At 44.3% G+C, this 18,490-nt stretch overlaps 2 long non-coding RNA genes across 6 annotated transcripts in view; one reads left to right on the forward strand and one right to left on the reverse strand.

Annotated features, from left to right (window-relative positions):
* LOC149121921 (uncharacterized) overlaps positions 1-9,089 on the forward strand; it is a 102,601-nt gene extending 93,512 nt beyond the window's left edge. The window contains exon 2 of the long non-coding RNA XR_016221548.1: positions 8,696-9,089. This is a non-coding gene — a long non-coding RNA (uncharacterized LOC149121921). The remainder of the gene's footprint in view (positions 1-8,695) is intronic.
* LOC149121920 (uncharacterized) overlaps positions 1-18,490 on the reverse strand; it is a 435,681-nt gene that overhangs the window by 140,848 nt on the left and 276,343 nt on the right. The window contains exon 4 of one of the 5 annotated variants that reach the window (XR_016221544.1): positions 13,722-13,931. The exons of the other annotated variants lie outside the window; for them this stretch is intronic. This is a non-coding gene — a long non-coding RNA (uncharacterized LOC149121920). Of the gene's footprint in view, positions 1-13,721; positions 13,932-18,490 lie in introns of those variants that run through there. 5 annotated transcript variants of the gene reach the window in all.

The raw sequence follows: 18,490 nt of genomic DNA on the forward strand, positions 1-18,490 counted from the left end.
ACTTCTCTACTTCCTCTGTGTGCTTCCTGGGACCACCCAAATCCTAATTTCAGGGTCTTCTTCAAGGAGAACCCAGCTATGGACAAGTAGACTCAAAAAAGCTCTCTAGCCCAGTGCACAGTTCTTGGATAGGTCACTTGAGCATCCCTTGCTTAGTTCCTCTTCCCAGTGGGACTCACAATGACACTGCTTTTGCTCCTGAATAGTTTACCATCACAATATCCGATAGTTACAACAGGAGCTAGAACTAAATCGCTATCACCAGCCATTTAACACTTTTGTGTGTGTTTGTTGCAACTACCTTATTTTCCACTGTTCCTAGGTCTACCACCATCCTGCCCTCCTGCTCAGGATGGGACTCTCATATCCTTAGCTACTAGGGGAGTATGGAGAAAACAGTCCATTTCTGTCATCTCTCTGAATTAAGAAGTATTTAAGCAGGGAGGTTGGAAAAACAACAAATTTCATGAGTAAGCAAAGATTTATGCTAAACAACTCTTTTATGAAATGACCCACTGAGAAAGGAGAGCTACATGGCAGCAATTTGAGATATTTCTTGGGGGAGTGGAGTCATATCTTTCCCATTAGCTGATTGTAAGTACTTAGAGAAGTCTTCCATGTGCCAACTGGACTCTTAGAAAAGTGCAAAACAGCTCTTTGCAAAGGTCTTTCCAATATTTCACTGATCTACTTAGAAAATATTTATTGAGCATCTGCCATGTGGTCTGGTAAGCCCCGATCTAGGCAAGGAAGACAGAGTAGCAAAGGAAAACCAACAGCCAATAGTCCAGTCCTTGCCCTCCAGAAGCTTGCGTTCTTTATCTGTTAGCTATTGCTGCCAGAACTTGATTGAAAGCAATAATCATTCATCCTAAATCTTATGGGCCAGTACATCAGGCTGGGCTCAGCTGAGCTGTTGTCCTACTAGTCTCACTGTGTGTCATTCATGCAAATGAAGTGAAGTGATTCAGTGCTTTGACTGAGGCTGCCTGTTCTGAGTTGATCTGACTCCCCTGCTGCAGGTGGACCTGGCCTTTGCTGTTGGCTGGTCGGTCTAAGGGGGTGCGGAGGGGCTGGAGCAGCTTCTCTCTGCTCCACATGACCTTCCTTCTTCCAGTCCACTAGCCTTAAACATCATGCAGTGTCACATCTGCAGCACAATATTGGTCAAAGAAAGTTGAAAGAACCGTCCAGATGAAAGGGGTACTCCAGATGTTTTTAATGGCATCTTCTCCATCACAAATCAATCAAATCAGGATTGGAACTTGAATCTACACAATTAACCAGCTCTCAAGTAGCTCTACATCACAGCTAGAATGAAGAAGCATTGGCAAAGGATCTGAAAGAAAAGTAAAATAGAATAGGGAGTCTTGAGTAACGAGAGAGCTTTGTCAGATGCAGGGGTCAAGGAAAGAGCTTCTGAACAGGAAACATTTGAGCTAAGATCTAAATAAACAAGAATACCAGGGAGCTGCTAGCAAGGGGGCAGGGCAGAGTGAGTGGAAATGCTGAGGCCAGAGGCGGAGAAAGGAGCTTGAGGTGGCAAGTGCAGATGTGCTAAGAGTTGCATTGGAAGAATATTCTAGAACATGGAAGTGTCAGTGCCATGGAAGAAAATTTGGCTTGTTTTCCCAGAGTGCCAGGGCCTTGCAATTTGATCAGTCACCGCACTCGTTGTGGTGAGAAAGTGAAGCAATTAAGAAGTAACTGAACAGACTGTGGAAGAACACCAATTTTAAGTTATTTTTTAGAAGAACTCAGTAATTCAACATCAGTCTCTTGGAATTGGAGACAAAACTAGAGAACAGGAGACTATGGGATATGAGAAAACAGCAGTAGCCAAAGTCTTTGCTTCAGAGAAGACAAGTGAAGAAAAACAAACACTCAGCAACAGAACAACAGTCTGTCTCTCCCCCAGGCAGAGAGAGACTCATCACCAAGAAATGTGTAAGAACAAAGAAAAGGCAGGCAAAGGGCCAGAACCACCAGGTGTAAAAAAAATGTCCCAGGATACTGTCCTTCTGTGGCAATGATAGCCAATGCAAAGTTTTACCTATGCCGTTTTTGCAGTTTTGGACTGGACTTCAAAATCCAATGGACACAAAACAGATTAATGGGAGACAGGCATAAAAATATGTTTAAGTTTTATGTGACATGGGAGTCCTAATAAGGAAATGAGAATTCAGTATAGCAAAATCTAAATTATTTTAGACTAGGTTGAACAGAGAGAGGTAACTGTGGGAAAGGAATCACGTTGGGGGGCTGAGAAGGTGAAAATTCTTCTAACAATGTGTATTTGCTTAGAATTCTCTTGGTCTCAACTGCTGCAGTAAGAACCGTCTTTCCCATGTGGTACAGGGAGATACTCCACCTGTGGGTTCATTGGCTGCAATACCCAAGGATGGGCCAGACTGAAGTCAGGAGCCAAGAACTCCATTCTGGTCTCCCATGTGGATGGCAGGGGCCCAAGCACTTGGGCCATTTTACACTGCTTTCCCAGACACAAGGAGCAAGGACTCTAACCAACACTTCCATATGGGATGCCAGGGTCACAAGTAGTAGCTTCACCCACCACACCAGAACACCCTACCCCAGGGTTCCCTTCTTAAGCTTGCTTTCAAAAAAAAGTGCCTTGGGCCAGCGCCGTGGCTCAATAGGCTAATCCTCCCACCTGTGGCGCCAGCACACCGGGTTCTAGTCCTGGTCCGGGTGCCAGATTCTGTCGTGGTCACTCCTCTTCCAGTCCAGCTCTCTGCTGTGGCCAGGGAGTGCAGTGGAGGATGGCCCAAGTCCTCGGGCCCTGCACCCGCATGGGAGACCAGGAGGAAGCACCTGGCTCCTGGCTTCAGATCAGCGTGGTGCACCGGCTGCAGCGGCCATTGGAGGGTGAACCAACAGAAAAGGAAGACCTTTCTCTCTGTCTCTCTCTCTCACTGTCCACTCTGCCTGTCAAAAAAAATGCCTTTAGTTCAAAATAAACTTTATACAAAATTGGCAAATATTGAGGTGACACCTTTGGCCACCTTTCAAGTTACTGAAGAAAATCCCTGGCTGTGAGATTTTTGTGTGGTTCTTGAAAGATGCTTTCCTGGTTCCTGTGTTTTGGCAGAGCAGGTTCAACTGCCATTTGCAACACTGGAATCCCAGATGAACACTGGTTCAAGTCCCAGCTGTTCCACTTCCCATTCAGCTCCCTGTTAATGTGCCTGGAAGAGCAGAAGATGGCCAAGAGCTTGGGCCCCTGCACCCACATGGGAAACCAGATGCAGTTCCTGGTTCTTGGCTTTAGCATGACCACACCCCCAGCCCTTGAAACTATTTGAGGAATAAGCCAGTGGATAGAAGATCTCTCTCTCTTCCTCTGTCACTTAGCCTTTCAAATGAATAAATCTTTTTTAGAAAGGTGCTTTCCTAATGTCCTGGCATTTTCTCTTCTCAGTGCAGCTTAGTGATGAATTCTCCCTTGGGGAAAAATGCACAGAAGCTAAGCAGCAGTTGAGAGAGGAAAGGACGCAGGAGTCCAGCCTTGCCTTACTCACTCTGCCCAGCTGCTGTTCTGCAGTGTCCTTGTCACTGGGCATCTGTGGACCAACAGAGAGATCCTCAGCCCCTTCCCCATGCAGTGTCCCTTCCCCATCGGAGTGTCCAATTTACTACCTTAGGTGTGGGTTCCCTGGGAGAAATCAACTCTGTGGAGTTATTTCACATGTCCTCATGGGAGGGAATGGTGTTGGCCCCCTGTGGAGCCACTGCAGGAGGTAACAAGGACACGGTGAGGGCCCATGCCCAGTGATGGTGCCTCTGGCAAGAAGGAAGAGTTTTGGAGGAAAGAAAAATTAAAACCCAAACTGGCAACTCCAAGCTCACTAAGGACTGCCAGCCATCAAGTGAAAAATGATCCATGTCTCACCTCCAGAAACTGAAGAGCCCACTGGCCTCTTTGCTGCCCACTGTGAAACCTCAGTCAGCAAGTGGAGAATTTTCACTCTACTGAGAGCTGCCAGCCCACAGCCCTGTCCTACACGCCACCAGGTTCCTCTCCCTAAGGGTCCTGAGATCCTGCCTGGGATCTCAACAGGAAGGGGTGGATGCTAACAGGCAGACTGCCAGAGCCCTCTCCACACCAGGTGCATCTGAATCTGGGCTTGGGGCGGGGAGGACTAAGACTGCTCTTTTCAAACCAGCGCTTCCAGATAATGCAGCTGCAGGGTAAATATCACAAATGTAACTGAAAATTTAATGCAATTCTCAACCACCACCACCACCACCACCCTGCCCCCAGTCAAGGGCATTTCTCTCTTCTCAGCCTGGTAGGAAATCCCAGACCCCAAACCCTTTGCCAGAACATGTCACTAAACAGAAGTCCCCAGAGCAAGACGGCAAGCCCTCTGGTCTGGCAGAAAGAGCATGTCTCCCCAAGGAAGCACTTGGAACAAGCTCTGGAAAACAACTCACTCTGCAGTCCACACTGCCTGCAGCAGCCTCCTGGCGCTGTGCATTAGCAGCGTCTCTGTGAACTTGAATGAGGAGACCACCACGAACACCAGAACCAGGGGTCTTACTGGCAGGAGCCCACTCCAAAGATTTGGGCCTTGACATCTGTGATGGAACCCTCAGAATACAGGAGCCATTCTGGGAGAGGAGAGGGGGACCCTCCTGGCTGCATTTCTCCCAGCTCAGAAAGTTTTGCACAGGTAGTTCTGCGGTACACTCAGACTTGAACCCATGGTGTGAGGAGAGGGAGAAGGGGAGACCAGGAGATGAGCAGGCTGGGTGGGAGCCCTTCCCTTTCTCTCCCTCTAACCTTGCTGCCTTTCTCTCTCCCTTCTTTTGTGTTCTTCCTTTTAACTTCTCTGTTTCTTTCTACTCCCACTTTTTCTTTCCTTTTCTCTTCCTCAGTCCCCTCTTTCCTTCTCTTCTTTTACTTTCTTCTCCTCCCCTCCTCCTCTCACCTTTTCCTTTATTTATGCAACAAAGATTTACCAGATGTCCACTCTGTGCCCAGCCTTGGGGACAGAACTGGAACGAGAGAAAGTCACTGTCCGTGGACTCCAGGAGTGCCCAATTCGCTCAGGGGAAGAGCAGGCAATTGCAGCTTGGCGGGGAGTGGTACAGCCGACACACCTACAGTTGGCATGGAATCCAGGCTTTAGTCCATGGAAATAATGCCTAGGGAGATCCCTAGAGATGAGTTTGCAGCAAACAAACAAACGGCTGGAGCAAGCTGATTCAGTCCACTTTCTCTTGCTGACACAAAATACAAGATGCTGGGTAATTTATAAGGAATAGTGATTGATGTAGCTCATAGTTCTGGGAGCTAGGAAGTCCAAGGCACCAGCATCTGCTTGGCATCTGATGAGGACTTTCTGGCTGCATCATAATATGGCAGAGGTCATCCTATGGTGAGACAGAGCCATTCTGGCTTTTATAACAGACCTGTTCTCGTGATAACCCATTAATTAATCCATGAATGGATTAGACCATTCATGAGGGCAGAGTTTTCATGACCTAATCGCCCCCTAAAGGATCCATCCGTAAGTACTATTAACATATGAATTTCAGGATTAGGTTTCCAACACATGAAATTGGAGAGACACATTCAAACCCTAGCACAGAGGCAGAGGGTACTCCAGGCTGGGACCAGGTCCCAATCCAAGAGAAAGCATGGCACCTCTAAGGGTCCGAGGCGGCTCCCCATGGTTATGGTCAGTTATGTGCACAAAGACACTGGGACAAGAGCTACCCTGGGGCATGGGCCTTCCTTTCACACAGGAAGTCTCCAATTGTACTGGGTGTTTGCTACTGTTCCATTGGCCAAAGATTGAGACAAGAACCATAAAGTGCAAACTTAACTGGGAGCATTTCTTTCAATCTGTTTGCTCAAGGACCAACAATATTCACAGGATCTGCCTAGTCTGAGGCTCACCAGATACAACCTAATCAGGGATTCCTTCCCTAAAACTTGATCCTCTCTGGGAGCCTTTGGTAATTCCACCTTTGGATTCATCTCTCTTCCCTGCAGCCATCCATGTCCTTGTACAGAACTGCATGAAAATATTTTGTTTCCCAAATTTCCAGCTAATATTTACCTAGCAATGCCTCAGTACCATTTAGAGAGCACCCCTGAGACTGGATTTTGGGAATCATCATTTATCGTCCTTAGAAAGAGGAGGTGTGTTCAAGTATTGTATTCTCTTTCAGGGTTTGGCCTCAAACTTGAAAGAGTTGGATATGTTTAACAGACATTTGCATATTGTCCTTGTCATTAAAACTCACTTTTCTGGTCAGCGAGATGATTCTCAGCTGAAACAGTGATGATCTTGGGCCACCAGCAATGCCTTCCTTCCTTGCAGGACTAAAGCCACAGGAACACTAAGAAGTGCTCCTTAAGGTCTCTTTCCTCTACAGCAGAGCACAGAGAGACCTCCCTGTGATTTGAGTTAGTGTAAACACCACCTTGTCTGTAAGAGCTCTTTAAAGGAAGGGTGATTGACCATAGAAATGAGATTCTGACATATTTTGAAAAATTTATGGATATTGCTGTCTTTGGTGAAGACATTTTGAAATGAGTGGGCTATTCCATTGCATAGAACCTGCTTGCAAATGAAAGAAATGCCCCCAAACTTTAAAATTTGCACTATTACAGAAAAGAAAAAGAAAAGTGCTCTTGCCCACCACTGGGGACAGCTACCAAGAGAGATGCATACTAATGATTTGTGGTGGCCTGTCCCCAAGAATGGAGAAAGGAAAGACATCATAGTCCCAAAGGTTTGGCTGAATGCCATAGAGATGAAGAGACTTGGAGGATTGTCCTGTTCAACCTCTCATTCTGTTTATTTTTGTTTATCTCAAAGAGAGAGAGAGGCAGAGAGACAGAGAGAGGCAGAGAATCTATCAAGTACTTGTTTACTCCCCAAATACCCTTAAAAACCAGGGCTGTGCCAGGATGAAACAATGACCTGGAACTCCATCTGGGTCTCCCAACTCGGAGTGGGGAGAGGGAGCGGAGACTCAAGTATCTGAGTTATCATCTGCTGTCTCCCATAATACATTATCAGGAAGCTGGTTTGGAAACACAGTAGCTGGAACTCAAACCAGGCACTCCAATATCAGATTTAGGCACCCTTAGAGCTAGCACTGCGGTGCAGTTGGTTAAGCTGCCACCTGTAGCGCTGGCGTCCCATTTGAGCACCACCCCAAGTCCCATCTGCTCTACTTCTGATCCAGCTCCCTGCTAATGTGCCCGAGAAAGCAGCAAAAGATAGCCCAAGTGCATGAGCCCCTGCACCCACGTAGGAGACCTGGAAGAAGCTCCTGGCTCCGGTCTGAGCCATCTCTGGCCATTTGCAGCCATTTGGATAGTGAACCAGCCGATAGAAGATTCTCTCTCTAATAAAATAACTAACTCAGGCATCCCAAGCAGCAGCAATACTCCCATTGTACCACAACCATCTCTCAACTTCTCATCCTAGAAATGAGAATACTGTGACCCAGCAAAGACAAGTAACTTACCAAAGCCACGTAGCACATCAGTGGCAGTGCTGAGTTTCCATGACACCTTGTCTTCTGCAAAGGACTTTCTTTAGCACCACAAATGCTCCCTGACTTATTATCATTTATTTCACTAGTTTATAGGGGCTTGAGTGTGTATGAGAAAGTGAATGACATGATCCACACCCACAAAGAACTGTGACTCTTCTAATCATCCTAAAATAATTCCAGTACTGTTTCCTAGCAAGCCCACTGGACAGAAGAGTAACACTTTCCTTGTCTACAACAAAATAATCTCGATTCAAAACTTCTGTTTCCTGGGCATTCACTGGAGACAACGGGAGACAGTGACTTGAGACTCAGAGGACAGAAGCTAATGGAGAAGGGGTTGTTTCCCTCTCTCTCTAATAGATCAGACACGGGAGACAGTGTGTGCATGAACGTGGGTGGAGTGTGTGTATGTGAGAAACAGAGATTGTCTCATATTTAACTGTATGGTTAAACTCAGGAAAAGCATGAGTTTTGATATCAGCCACCCTTGGGCTGAAATATTGACATGGGTATTTACAGCGTGATCTTGGCCAAAGGAGGAACCTTTCTCAGCCCTGCTTTCTTAATGTCTGAAATGAGGGTAACAAGCTAACAGTCACTGACATGGAGCCTTGGTGTGACAATCTAACAATGCACAGCATGTACTGTCCTGTACCTGATGGATGGTCCTCTTTTGGGGAGCAATGCTCATTGGGGAAAGTGTGGAAAGGAGATCTCTACTTTGTGTTTTTCCATAGTCTTTAAATTATCTAAAATGAAGATGTTTTTCAATTATAAGACATAAGGAAGGAAACAGAAAGGAGACTTGATTAAGGATGAAAAATAGCTACTATTTGGATTTTGGGAAAAAAAGGCACGTTGACAGAATGTGTACTTTCTAATAATTAACAGGAAAGCCAAGACTGGGAATATTAATTGCTATTTGTGTAACTGCCCTCCAAATGGCAACCTTGAGGTTGATGTACAATGAAGTCTTCATCTCTTAACGGGGTCAGATAAGGCTTCTATTCATCACAACAGTATCTTCCTAGGATGGAAGTGAACATTTGTTAAATTTCTACCATCTGGTCAACCTGAATCAGTGGCTTTTGCCTACCAAGCTGAATTATTTTACCTATCTCAGAAATCAGGTATAATTCCCTCTATTTTACAGAGGAGAAAAGAAAAATCTGGGCTGGCACTGTGGCACAGTGGGTTAAAGCCCTGGCCTGAAGCGCCGACATCCCATATGGGCACCAGTTCTAGTCCGGCTGCTCTTCTTCCGATCCAGCTCTCTGCTATAGCCTGGGGAAGCAGTAGAAGATGGCCCAAGTACTTGGACCCCTGCACCTGCATGAGAGACTCGGAAGAAGCTCCTGGCTTCTGGCTTTGGATCGGCACAGCTCTAGCCATTGTGGCCATCTGGGGTGTGAACCAGCAGATGGAAGACCTCTCTCTCTCTGTGTCTCTGCCTCTCTCTGTAACGCTTTCAAATAAATAAAATAAATCTTTATAAAAAAAGAATTTCTTTAAAAAAAAAGAAACAAAATAAAAATCTGATTGCTTAACTTGCCTAAAGACATATGTTTGGAGATTGACAGAACCCAGGTCTGTCTAGCACCAAAGCTCATGTTCTTTCCTATCCATGAGAACACCTGTCCCAGTTCTGCACAGTGTGCAGTGCCTGTCAAGGTCAATACAGACTTAAGACACTACGGACAAAAGTTTCACCTTATTAGAAGTTATTCCGTTCATTTTAGGTTTTAGAATCAGCATACACCTGCTGGATGGATGACATTGGCAAGCTGCTTAACCTGTGTGTTACTCAGTTTCTGCAAGTGTAACACTTTTGTGATTTCAAAGATGTCTTTTTCACCCCTACAGGGATGTTGAGGGACATTTAGCCTACACCGCACCTACCTTCTCCCTGAAGGCTGCCTGATGCTAACTGTAGTGGGTAGAAGATACAGGAGGGAGATGGAGTCACAAAACACAGGTTCCATATTAGTTCCCCTTCTCAGAATCAACCCAGTCCTTATCCATTAACCTGCATAAGCCACCCTCTAAGTGATTCAAAGTGAGAATGCGTTCCTGGCTGGTTTCTGGGGGCAAAGAACAGTGAAGGGATGGGGAAGGGTGTGGCTGTGCTAGAGACATGTGGAAAGACATATGGGTTTGGACCTAAAGAAATCTCTATCTCACGGTAAAGCTACCAGGCAGCATCCATTGTGGGAGAAGCATTGAGCAATTAAAGAGACCACATGGCTGAGCCAGCCTCCACCTTCAGCCAATGCAGAGCTATTACATGGGCTGCATGCACAGTGGCCATGGCAACAGAGCCAGAGGCTACCAACAGGCCCAAATTGATGACCTCCCTGGAACGCAGTCCCACGATGCCCTGTACTGGCCCTTCATCTCTCTTGTGTTGCACATTCCATAATGGCAACTAAACCTCCCCTGTTTCCCCAGATGGAGACTGCCACCAGAATAGACATTTCAGTTTCTCTTTGCATGATTGAGAGTACCTTTAGGAAGGCATATAAAGATTGCTGTCTCTTTTTTCTTCCAGCAGGCCCCAAAGGTCTTAATCTGGAAGGAGGCAAGAATAATAATTGGATTTATTAACGTAGAAAAGGAAGGGTTCTGAGCTCACAGGCACAGGAGTAGTTACTTTGTCCTATCTTGGCTTAAGACTATGCTGTCTCTGAGAATTAATGATGTCTTCAGAGATGTGGCAATGCGCATTGGCCAACCAGTACCCTATTAATTAAACAGTTGTGTCTGCAAATCATTCTGTCAGGAAAACCATGCAAAGGGGTATACACTGCCCGTTCTCAAGCTTGCAAGAGCCTCAGGCCCAAATTCCCTGCCCCAGACCTAGGCCAAAAGGCTCCTTTTTCCGGACAAATTTCTAGAAAACCCATCCTGAAACAAAGGTGCCACAGATTCGGGAGGTCCTCAGACAGAGGGGACAGAGAGAAAGAGAACCGGATTGCTGATCACCTCATGTTGAGAGGTGCTGAGATCGTCACAGAGGAAGACAGGGAAGAGTTTGGGGAAAACAACTAGGGAATGAACAAGAGCCCCCTGAACAAAGCTGCTTTTCCACTGATTTTGGAAAAGTTGTATTTAGCACATAGCTTTACGTTTGCCTTTCTCCTGCTGTGTTCTCATTTTTAAAGGGACACATGTAATTAGAGATATAACCTGTGTGCCAGAACTCATGTAGCTAAGAGTGTGTGTGTGCGTGTGTGTGCACACGTGTGCACTCAGTGGGTTTCTTCCCATGAATAACCGGTGCAGCTCCAGCTCCCAGTGCGAGTCAGAGATGCTCCTCCTGCCACCTGCTAGCTCCTACCTCTGTAAAGGTGACTGCTGGCCCAACTTCCTGACAGGATAGAGAAGTTCCTATGTTCCAAGCCAATGTTTCAGGGAGGACAGGAAGAACTCGGGAGGTTTCTCAAGCTATGCATGTAATGGCATCAGAGTGCTGCAGACAAAGCAAAGTCCCCTGGGTATGAAAGTCTATGGGGTAAATATTGTAAAGGTGAGCTTTGACTCAACTGAGCCTGGGGTATTGGCCAATTCTGGACACGGGCCAGCGGCTAAGAGTTTTGGAGGATGTCCCCAGGCAGAGTGCTGATGCCAGAGCAAGTGACAGACCAGAACTTAAAGCAGACACACAGGGATGGCATGACTACAATGGGCAATGAAATGGCTTCAAACTAATGACAATTTTCTTTTAAAACATTTGCTAAATCTTGTAGGTGCATGGAGAAAGGGCTAAGCTCCAACTTAGAAGAGAGGAGTGAATTTCCCACAGCACAGCTTCTCCCAGCCTAGGAGACAAAGGACCACTCTGAGGAAGGGCACTGAGAACTCCCGACCGGAGTGGACAGTCCTTGTTATAGGCTGAAGTAAGTCTCTTCTAAACCCACAGCACTTTACAATCTGAATGTATTTGGCGATAGTCTTTTAGCAGGTCATTAAGTTAAAATGAAACCATAAAGCTGAGCTCATGTCCCATATGGCTAGCGTTCTTTGAAGAAAAGGGAATTGGCACATAGGCAGGGACAGAGGGAGAAGACGGCCATCTTCAAGCTAAAGAGAGAGGCCTCTGGGTAAAGCGACCCTGTGGATGCCTTGATTTCACACTTGCAGACTCTGGAATTGGGAGGAAATCAGCGTCTGCTGTTGAAGCTGCCCAGTCTGGGGACAGGTTGTCGCAGAAGCCCTGGAAACTGAATGTGGCCTTTACAGTGGTGGCACAGCACCACGCCTGCTGTAGATGGTTCCCCAGGCTCTGGCTAAGATGGGAACATTTAAAACCTGCAAGCCCAGCTTTGCCTTTGGCAGGGCGTCACTGCCACAGAAGAAATAAACTAGCAGGTGCAGGCATTGGCAGTCATGTCAGGCCAAAGCGACAAAACTTGACGAGCCTCAAACACACAGTGGACTGCTCAGCACGTTAACTAAATTCTGAAGCAGGCAAAATACAAAGCCAAACACCCTGGTACAGTGGAGCTCATCTGTCTGCAGTTACTTGGTATTGAAGAGAAAAGCAATGCCAGGCTCCTGATTGAGATTCCTGATGGCCACAACCAAACCACAGGAAGAAATCACAATGAGACTGGAGCTCACCAAAAGTGCAACCCAGGATGAACCTATTCAGCCCCTGGCTGAATTCATGGCATTGGCTACCATACGTACACCAGCCGCCGGCACCCAGCCGCCCACCAGTGGAAAGGGTGGATCTGTACTGTGAAACATCAGCAGGGATGCTACACTGTGTTAAGCATATGGAATAACAATGGACCAGGAACCTGGAAACAGGACCCTGAGATCAACAGCCAAGGGGACAAACAAAGGCTAAGAGAAAATTCAGAGATGTTTCAGAAATAGTTCATTATCATTCTTCCTGGCAGTTGCATGCTGCAAAATGGCTGTGAGCTTGGAATTAGTGAATACTGAACTATTGCTCCAAATGTTAGGTTCCTGCAAGCTTCTGGTCACAGAATTTTGGTTGTGGCATTACAGATGCTCCTCAACGTATGATAGGGTGATTGCATGATCAACTCATTGTAAGTTGGAGATATCATAAGTCAAACATGCATTTAATATACCTACAGAACATCGGAGCCTAGCCTAGCCTCCCTTACACCTGCTCAGAACACTTGTATCAGACTATGATTGGGCCTGGCAAGACAGTATTATAATGCCTAGCACTAGCTCAGGGAAAGATAAAAATTAGAACTTAAAAGTATGATTTTTGCTGAACACATATTTCTTTTGCACTATGTAAAGTTGGAAAACTGTAAGTCAAGCCATCATAAGTCAGGGACTGTTTGTATATAGGTTTGTTGGACAATAACCTGGTAAGACAGGCCCATCTCATCAGCTTTGGTAACCTGCTCTTCCACATAACGCCTCTTTTATACAACACCTGTTAGGTATTTTTTAAAATTCTTCAGCAGTCTCCTGATCTTCAGAGTCTGCCTTGCCTACAAATCCAATATTTCTCATACCATATCACGTTTGAAATTTCTGAGCCACCACACCAGTTGAGATCTGTTTACCATTTTACTGACTCTGAGTAACAGTACAATGGTTTAGCAGTCATATCACTGTAATGTAGCTCTTTTTTTAAAAAAAAAAATCACATATTGTCTCATGAATCCAAGTTTAGCCTTTTTTTCTTTCTTTTTAATAGTGCCCACACGTGCTATTGTTACTCACTGAGCACTTCCCAGAGTGGCCTCATGGGCAGATTGGCAAATCCCCTCTTTATTTTCCTGCACATACCATATTGTTGATTCATTAATATATTTTTTTTAACAGGCAGAGTGGACAGTGAGAGAGAGAGACAGAGAGAAAGGTCTTCCTTTGCTGTTGGTTCACCCTCCAATGGCTGCCACGGCCGGCACGCTGCGGCCGGCGCACCGCGCTTATCCAATGGCAGGAGCCAGGAACCAGGTGCTTCTCCTGGTCTCCCATGGGGTGCAGGGCCCAAGCACCTGGGCCGTCCTCCACTGCACTCCCTGGCCACAGCAGAGAGCTGGCCTGGAAGAGGGGCAACCGGGACAGAATCCGGCGTCCCAACCGGGACTAGAACCCGGTGTGCCGGCGCCGCTAGGCGGAGGATTAGCCTAGTGAGCCGCGGCGCCGGCGATTCATTAATATTTTTTTTAAAGATTTATTTATTTATTTGAAAGTAAGAGTTACACAGAGAGAGGAAAGGCAGAGAGCAAGAGGTCTTCCATCTGATGGTTCTCTCCCCAATTGGTCGCAATGGTAGGAGCTGCACCAATCCAAAGCCAGGAGCCAGGCGCCTCTTCCAGGTCTCCCACATGGGTGCAGGTGTCCAAGTACTTGGGCCATCTTCTACTGCTTCCCCAGGCTATAGCAGAGAGCTGAATCGGAAGAGGAGTAGCCAGGACTAGAACCAGTGCCCATATGGGATTCTGGTGCTTCAGGCCAGGGCGTTAACCCACTGCGCCACAGCGCCGGCCCCGATTCATTAATATTGAATTCATAGCCAAAACACTGCAGGTGGTCTTTACTTATGAATATTGGATAGAACCCCATCACCAGTCAAGAGGCATCTATATGATATAGGCATGAACATGGCTTGTGTAACACACACATTTTCTCTGTAAGATACTCATAACCTTCCTGCACATATAAACATGTAGATAGCACTTTGCATGGAGCCACTGTAAAGAGCAATATTGCCACATAAGGCCAAAAATGCAAAAAATATAAACACATGGTACTAAACAGACCACAAAAAGTCACTTGTTTACAATGTGACAGTTGAAATAAGAAGACAGAGTATCTCCCTGTTCCATCTCAGCTGGGACCCTGTGCAGCAGGCTGATCAAATGTTGTACCACTCCCCACATTTCCATGAATGATGGTCGAAGTCCAAGAGTACTGACTTCAGGGTTAAAAATAAATATTAGCAGGAAAGCAAATTCACAAATATGGAAACCACTAATAATGAGAATAATTGTATTACTGTTAACAAACATTTCAAAATAACTACTGATATGTTCAAAAATATAATAATAAACTAGTACAGTTGGCACTCAGCCATGATAAAGTACATTTCTATTGTTTAAGCCATCTATAGAATTTGGTTTTGGCAGTCTCACCTAATATGATAATTACTAATTGATAGTAGATAGTATCAAAACCTTTTTAAATGTTCCAAACCAGCAGTTCCTGGTGATTCCAGCCGATTCATGTCCCTTATAACAGTGTAATCAGTATTTTTCATTAGAGCACTGTTGGCCTATAACAATATTTCATTGTGACTTTAATTTTAATTCTTCTGATCAACATGGTTAATTATCTTTGTGTGAAATGCTTATTATAGAAATTTTCTTATTTCAATATTGAGTTACTGTCTTTTCATATTGATTTTTCAGAAGTTCTTTACTTGTTACAAATGTCCTTTCTATAGTTAGTACATTTTGTGTTCTGTTGAAGAAATACATACAATAGCAAAAAACTTCCCTAATTTGGAAAAAGAAATGGACATCAAAGTACAGGATGCACATGGAAATCCTAATAGACATGACCAGAAAAGATCTTCACCATGACACATTGTAGTCTTGCTCTCTACAATAAACCATAAAGAGAAGAGTCTAAAATGTGCATGAGAGAAACTCCAAATTATTTTTAGAGGATCTCCTGTTAGACTCACAGCAGACTTCTCATCAGAAATCCTATAGGTTAGAAGAGAATGGTGAGACATATTCCAAGTCTTAAGAGAAAAAAACTACCAACCTACAATACTGTACCCTGCAAAGCACTCATTTATGAATGAAGGTGAAATAAAGAGACAAACAGAAAATGAAAGAATTTGTCACCACCTATCCAGTCATGCAAAAGATGCTTAAGGGTGTGCTACACACAGCAACACAGAAATTAAGCACACGAGGCAATTCAAAGATGGCGCCCAAAGGAAGTAAGGTGGGCAGTATCCAGAGTTGTTTACCACCTAAAGCTGATTGGCCATGCAGCATCAAGGGAGGTGATGACAACTGATGATGAGTGTACAGACATATGGCTGGTCCTGTAGAAAACCGCCCCATAAAATAACCTTTTAAGTAATTGGTTGGTCCTTATGCCCTGCCCCAGTAATCCTGTGGTCTTGTACTTTAAAAGGCTTTGCTATGCATGCAATAAATGAGTTCTTGCTTACTTGACTTGACTCCCCGCTGCGTCTGACTGTCTCCAGGATTGGGGACTTGGGAATGGGTGAGCGGCACACTTACCTTTCTTCAGACCCAGTCCATCCTCGTTCAGGTGGACTAAGACCCTGCATCAATCATCACTACAAAAGAAGGTGAAGGTGGAAAATTGCACAGTAAAAGTGCAAAGGAAATCCATAGTAAAAAATAGGAATATTTATGGAAAAATGGCAGGGCCAACTCATTACTTATCACCTTGAATGTAAATGGCCTCAACTCTCCAGTTAAAAGATGCAGACTAGGCGAATGGATAAAAAAACAAAACCCATCTATTTGGTGCCTAGAAGAAACATCTCACCAACAAAGATGCATGCAGACTGAAAGTGAAAGGATGGAAAAAAGATATTCCAAACTATCAGAAACCAAAAAAGGTCTGGCATAGCCAACCCAACATCAGACAAAATAGACTTTAACACAAAAACTGTTAAGACAAAAAGAAGGGCACTATGTAATGATTAAGGGATGAATTCAACAGGAAGATGTAACTAGTAAAGAAATGTTAATATATTTAAAGGGAGACATAGACTCCAATACAATAGTAATGGGAGACTTTAATACCCCACTTTCTGCAATGGACAGATCAACCAGACAGAAAATCAAAAAGGAAACAATAGAGTTAATTGACACTATAGACCAAATGGACCCAAAAGATATATACAGAACTTCCCATCCTATATCTGCAGAATACACATCCTTCTCTCCATTGCAGGGAACTTTCTCTAGGATTGACCACATGCTAGGCCATAAAGCAAGTCTCAGCAAATTCAAAAAAAATCGAAGTTATTTCATGCATCTTCTCTGATGACAATGGAATGAAGGTGGAAATCAGCAACTCAGGAATCTCTAGAATGTGCAAACACATGGACAGTGGGCCACTGAAGAAATCAAGAGAAATAAAATTTCTGGAAACAAATGAAGATGACAATACACAATATCAAAATTACAAGATACAGCAAAAGCAGTGTTAAGAGGAAAGTTTATAACAATTGGTGCCTACATAAATGGATTGAAAAAGTGCCAAATAAATGAGCTCTCAATGCATCTCAATGACCTAGAAAAACAACAACAAACCAAACCCAAAACTAGCAGGAGAAAAGAAATAATTAAAATGAGAGAAAAATCAACAAAATTGAAACCAAAAATCAATAAAAAAGATCAGCAAAAACAAAGAGCTGGTGTTTTGAAAAAATAAAATTGACACAACATTGGTCCAACTAACCAAAAAAGGAGAGAGAAGACCCAAATCAATAAAATTAGAGGTGAAAAAGAAAATGTAACAATAATTACCACAGAAATAAAGAGTCATCAGAAAGTACTACAAAGAGCTCTATGCCAACAAATCAGGAAACCTGCAAGAAATAGATTCCTGGACACATACAACCTACCTAAATTGATCCATGAAGACATAGAAAACCTGAACAGACCCATAACCAAGAGGGAAACTGAATCAGAAATAAATATCCTCCAAACAAAGAAAAGCCCAGGACAGGATGGCTTCACTGCTGAATTCTACCAGATGTTTAAAGAAGTAACCACAATTCTTCTCAAACAATTCAAAATAATTTAAAAGGAAGGAATCCTCTCAGATCTTTCTATGAAGCCAGAATCACCTTAATTCTTAAACCTGAAAAAGATACAACAGAGAGGCCAGCACCATGGCTCTCTTGGCTATTCCTCCACCTGTAGCACCAGCCACAGGGTTAGTCCCGGTCGGGGTGCCAGATTCTGTCCTGGTGACTCCTCTTCCAGTCCAGTTCTCTGCTGTGGCCCAGGAGGGCAGTGGAGGATGGCCCAAGTGCTTGGGCCCTGCACCCACATGGGAGACCAAGAGGAAGCTCCTAGCTCCTAGCTTCAGATCGGCACAGTGCGCTGGCTGCAGAACTAGCCACAGCAGCCATTTGGGGAGTGAACCAATGGAAGGAAGACCTTTCTCTCTGTCTCTCTCTAACTCTGCCTGTCAAAAAAAAAAAAGATACAACAGAGAAAGAGAACTACAGACCAATTTCCCTGAGGAACATAGACACAAAAATCCTCAAGAAAATTCTAGCCAATCAAATCCAGCAACACATCAGAAAGATCATTCACCTGGACCAAGAGGGATTTATCCCTGGTATGCAGGGATGGTTCCACATTCACTAATCAATGTGATACATATTAACAAGTTAAAGAACAAAAACCATATGATTATCTCAATGAATGCAGAGAAAACATTTGATAAAATACAACACCTTTTCATGATGAAAACTCTAAGCAAATTGGGTATAGAAGGGATAATGCTAAACCCAATCAAGGCAATATATAATAAACCCATGGCCAGTGTCCTATTGAATGGGGAAAAATCGGAAGCATTCCCACTGAGATCCAGAACCAGACAAGGATGCCCACTCTCAGATCTTAGCCAAAGCCATTAGACAAGAAAAAGAAATCAAACGGATACAATTTGGGAAGGAAAAAGTCTATCCCTATTTGCAGATGAAATGATTCTATATGTAAGGGATCCAAAAGACTCCACTAAGAGACCACTGGATATCATAGAATTTGGTAAAGTAGAAGAATGTAAAATCAATATACAAAAATCAATAATAGCATTTGTATACACAGACAATACCAAGGCTGAGAAAGAACTTTGAAAATCAATCCTATTCATAATAGCTACAAAAAAATCAAATACCTTGGAATAAATTTAACCAAGGACACCAAAGATCTCTATG

The sequence above is a fragment of the Oryctolagus cuniculus genome, chromosome 15, assembly GCF_051225735.1.
Source record: "Oryctolagus cuniculus isolate XC-2025 breed Fujian yellow rabbit chromosome 15, ASM5122573v1, whole genome shotgun sequence".
NCBI classification, from domain to species: Eukaryota; Metazoa; Chordata; class Mammalia; order Lagomorpha; family Leporidae; genus Oryctolagus; species Oryctolagus cuniculus.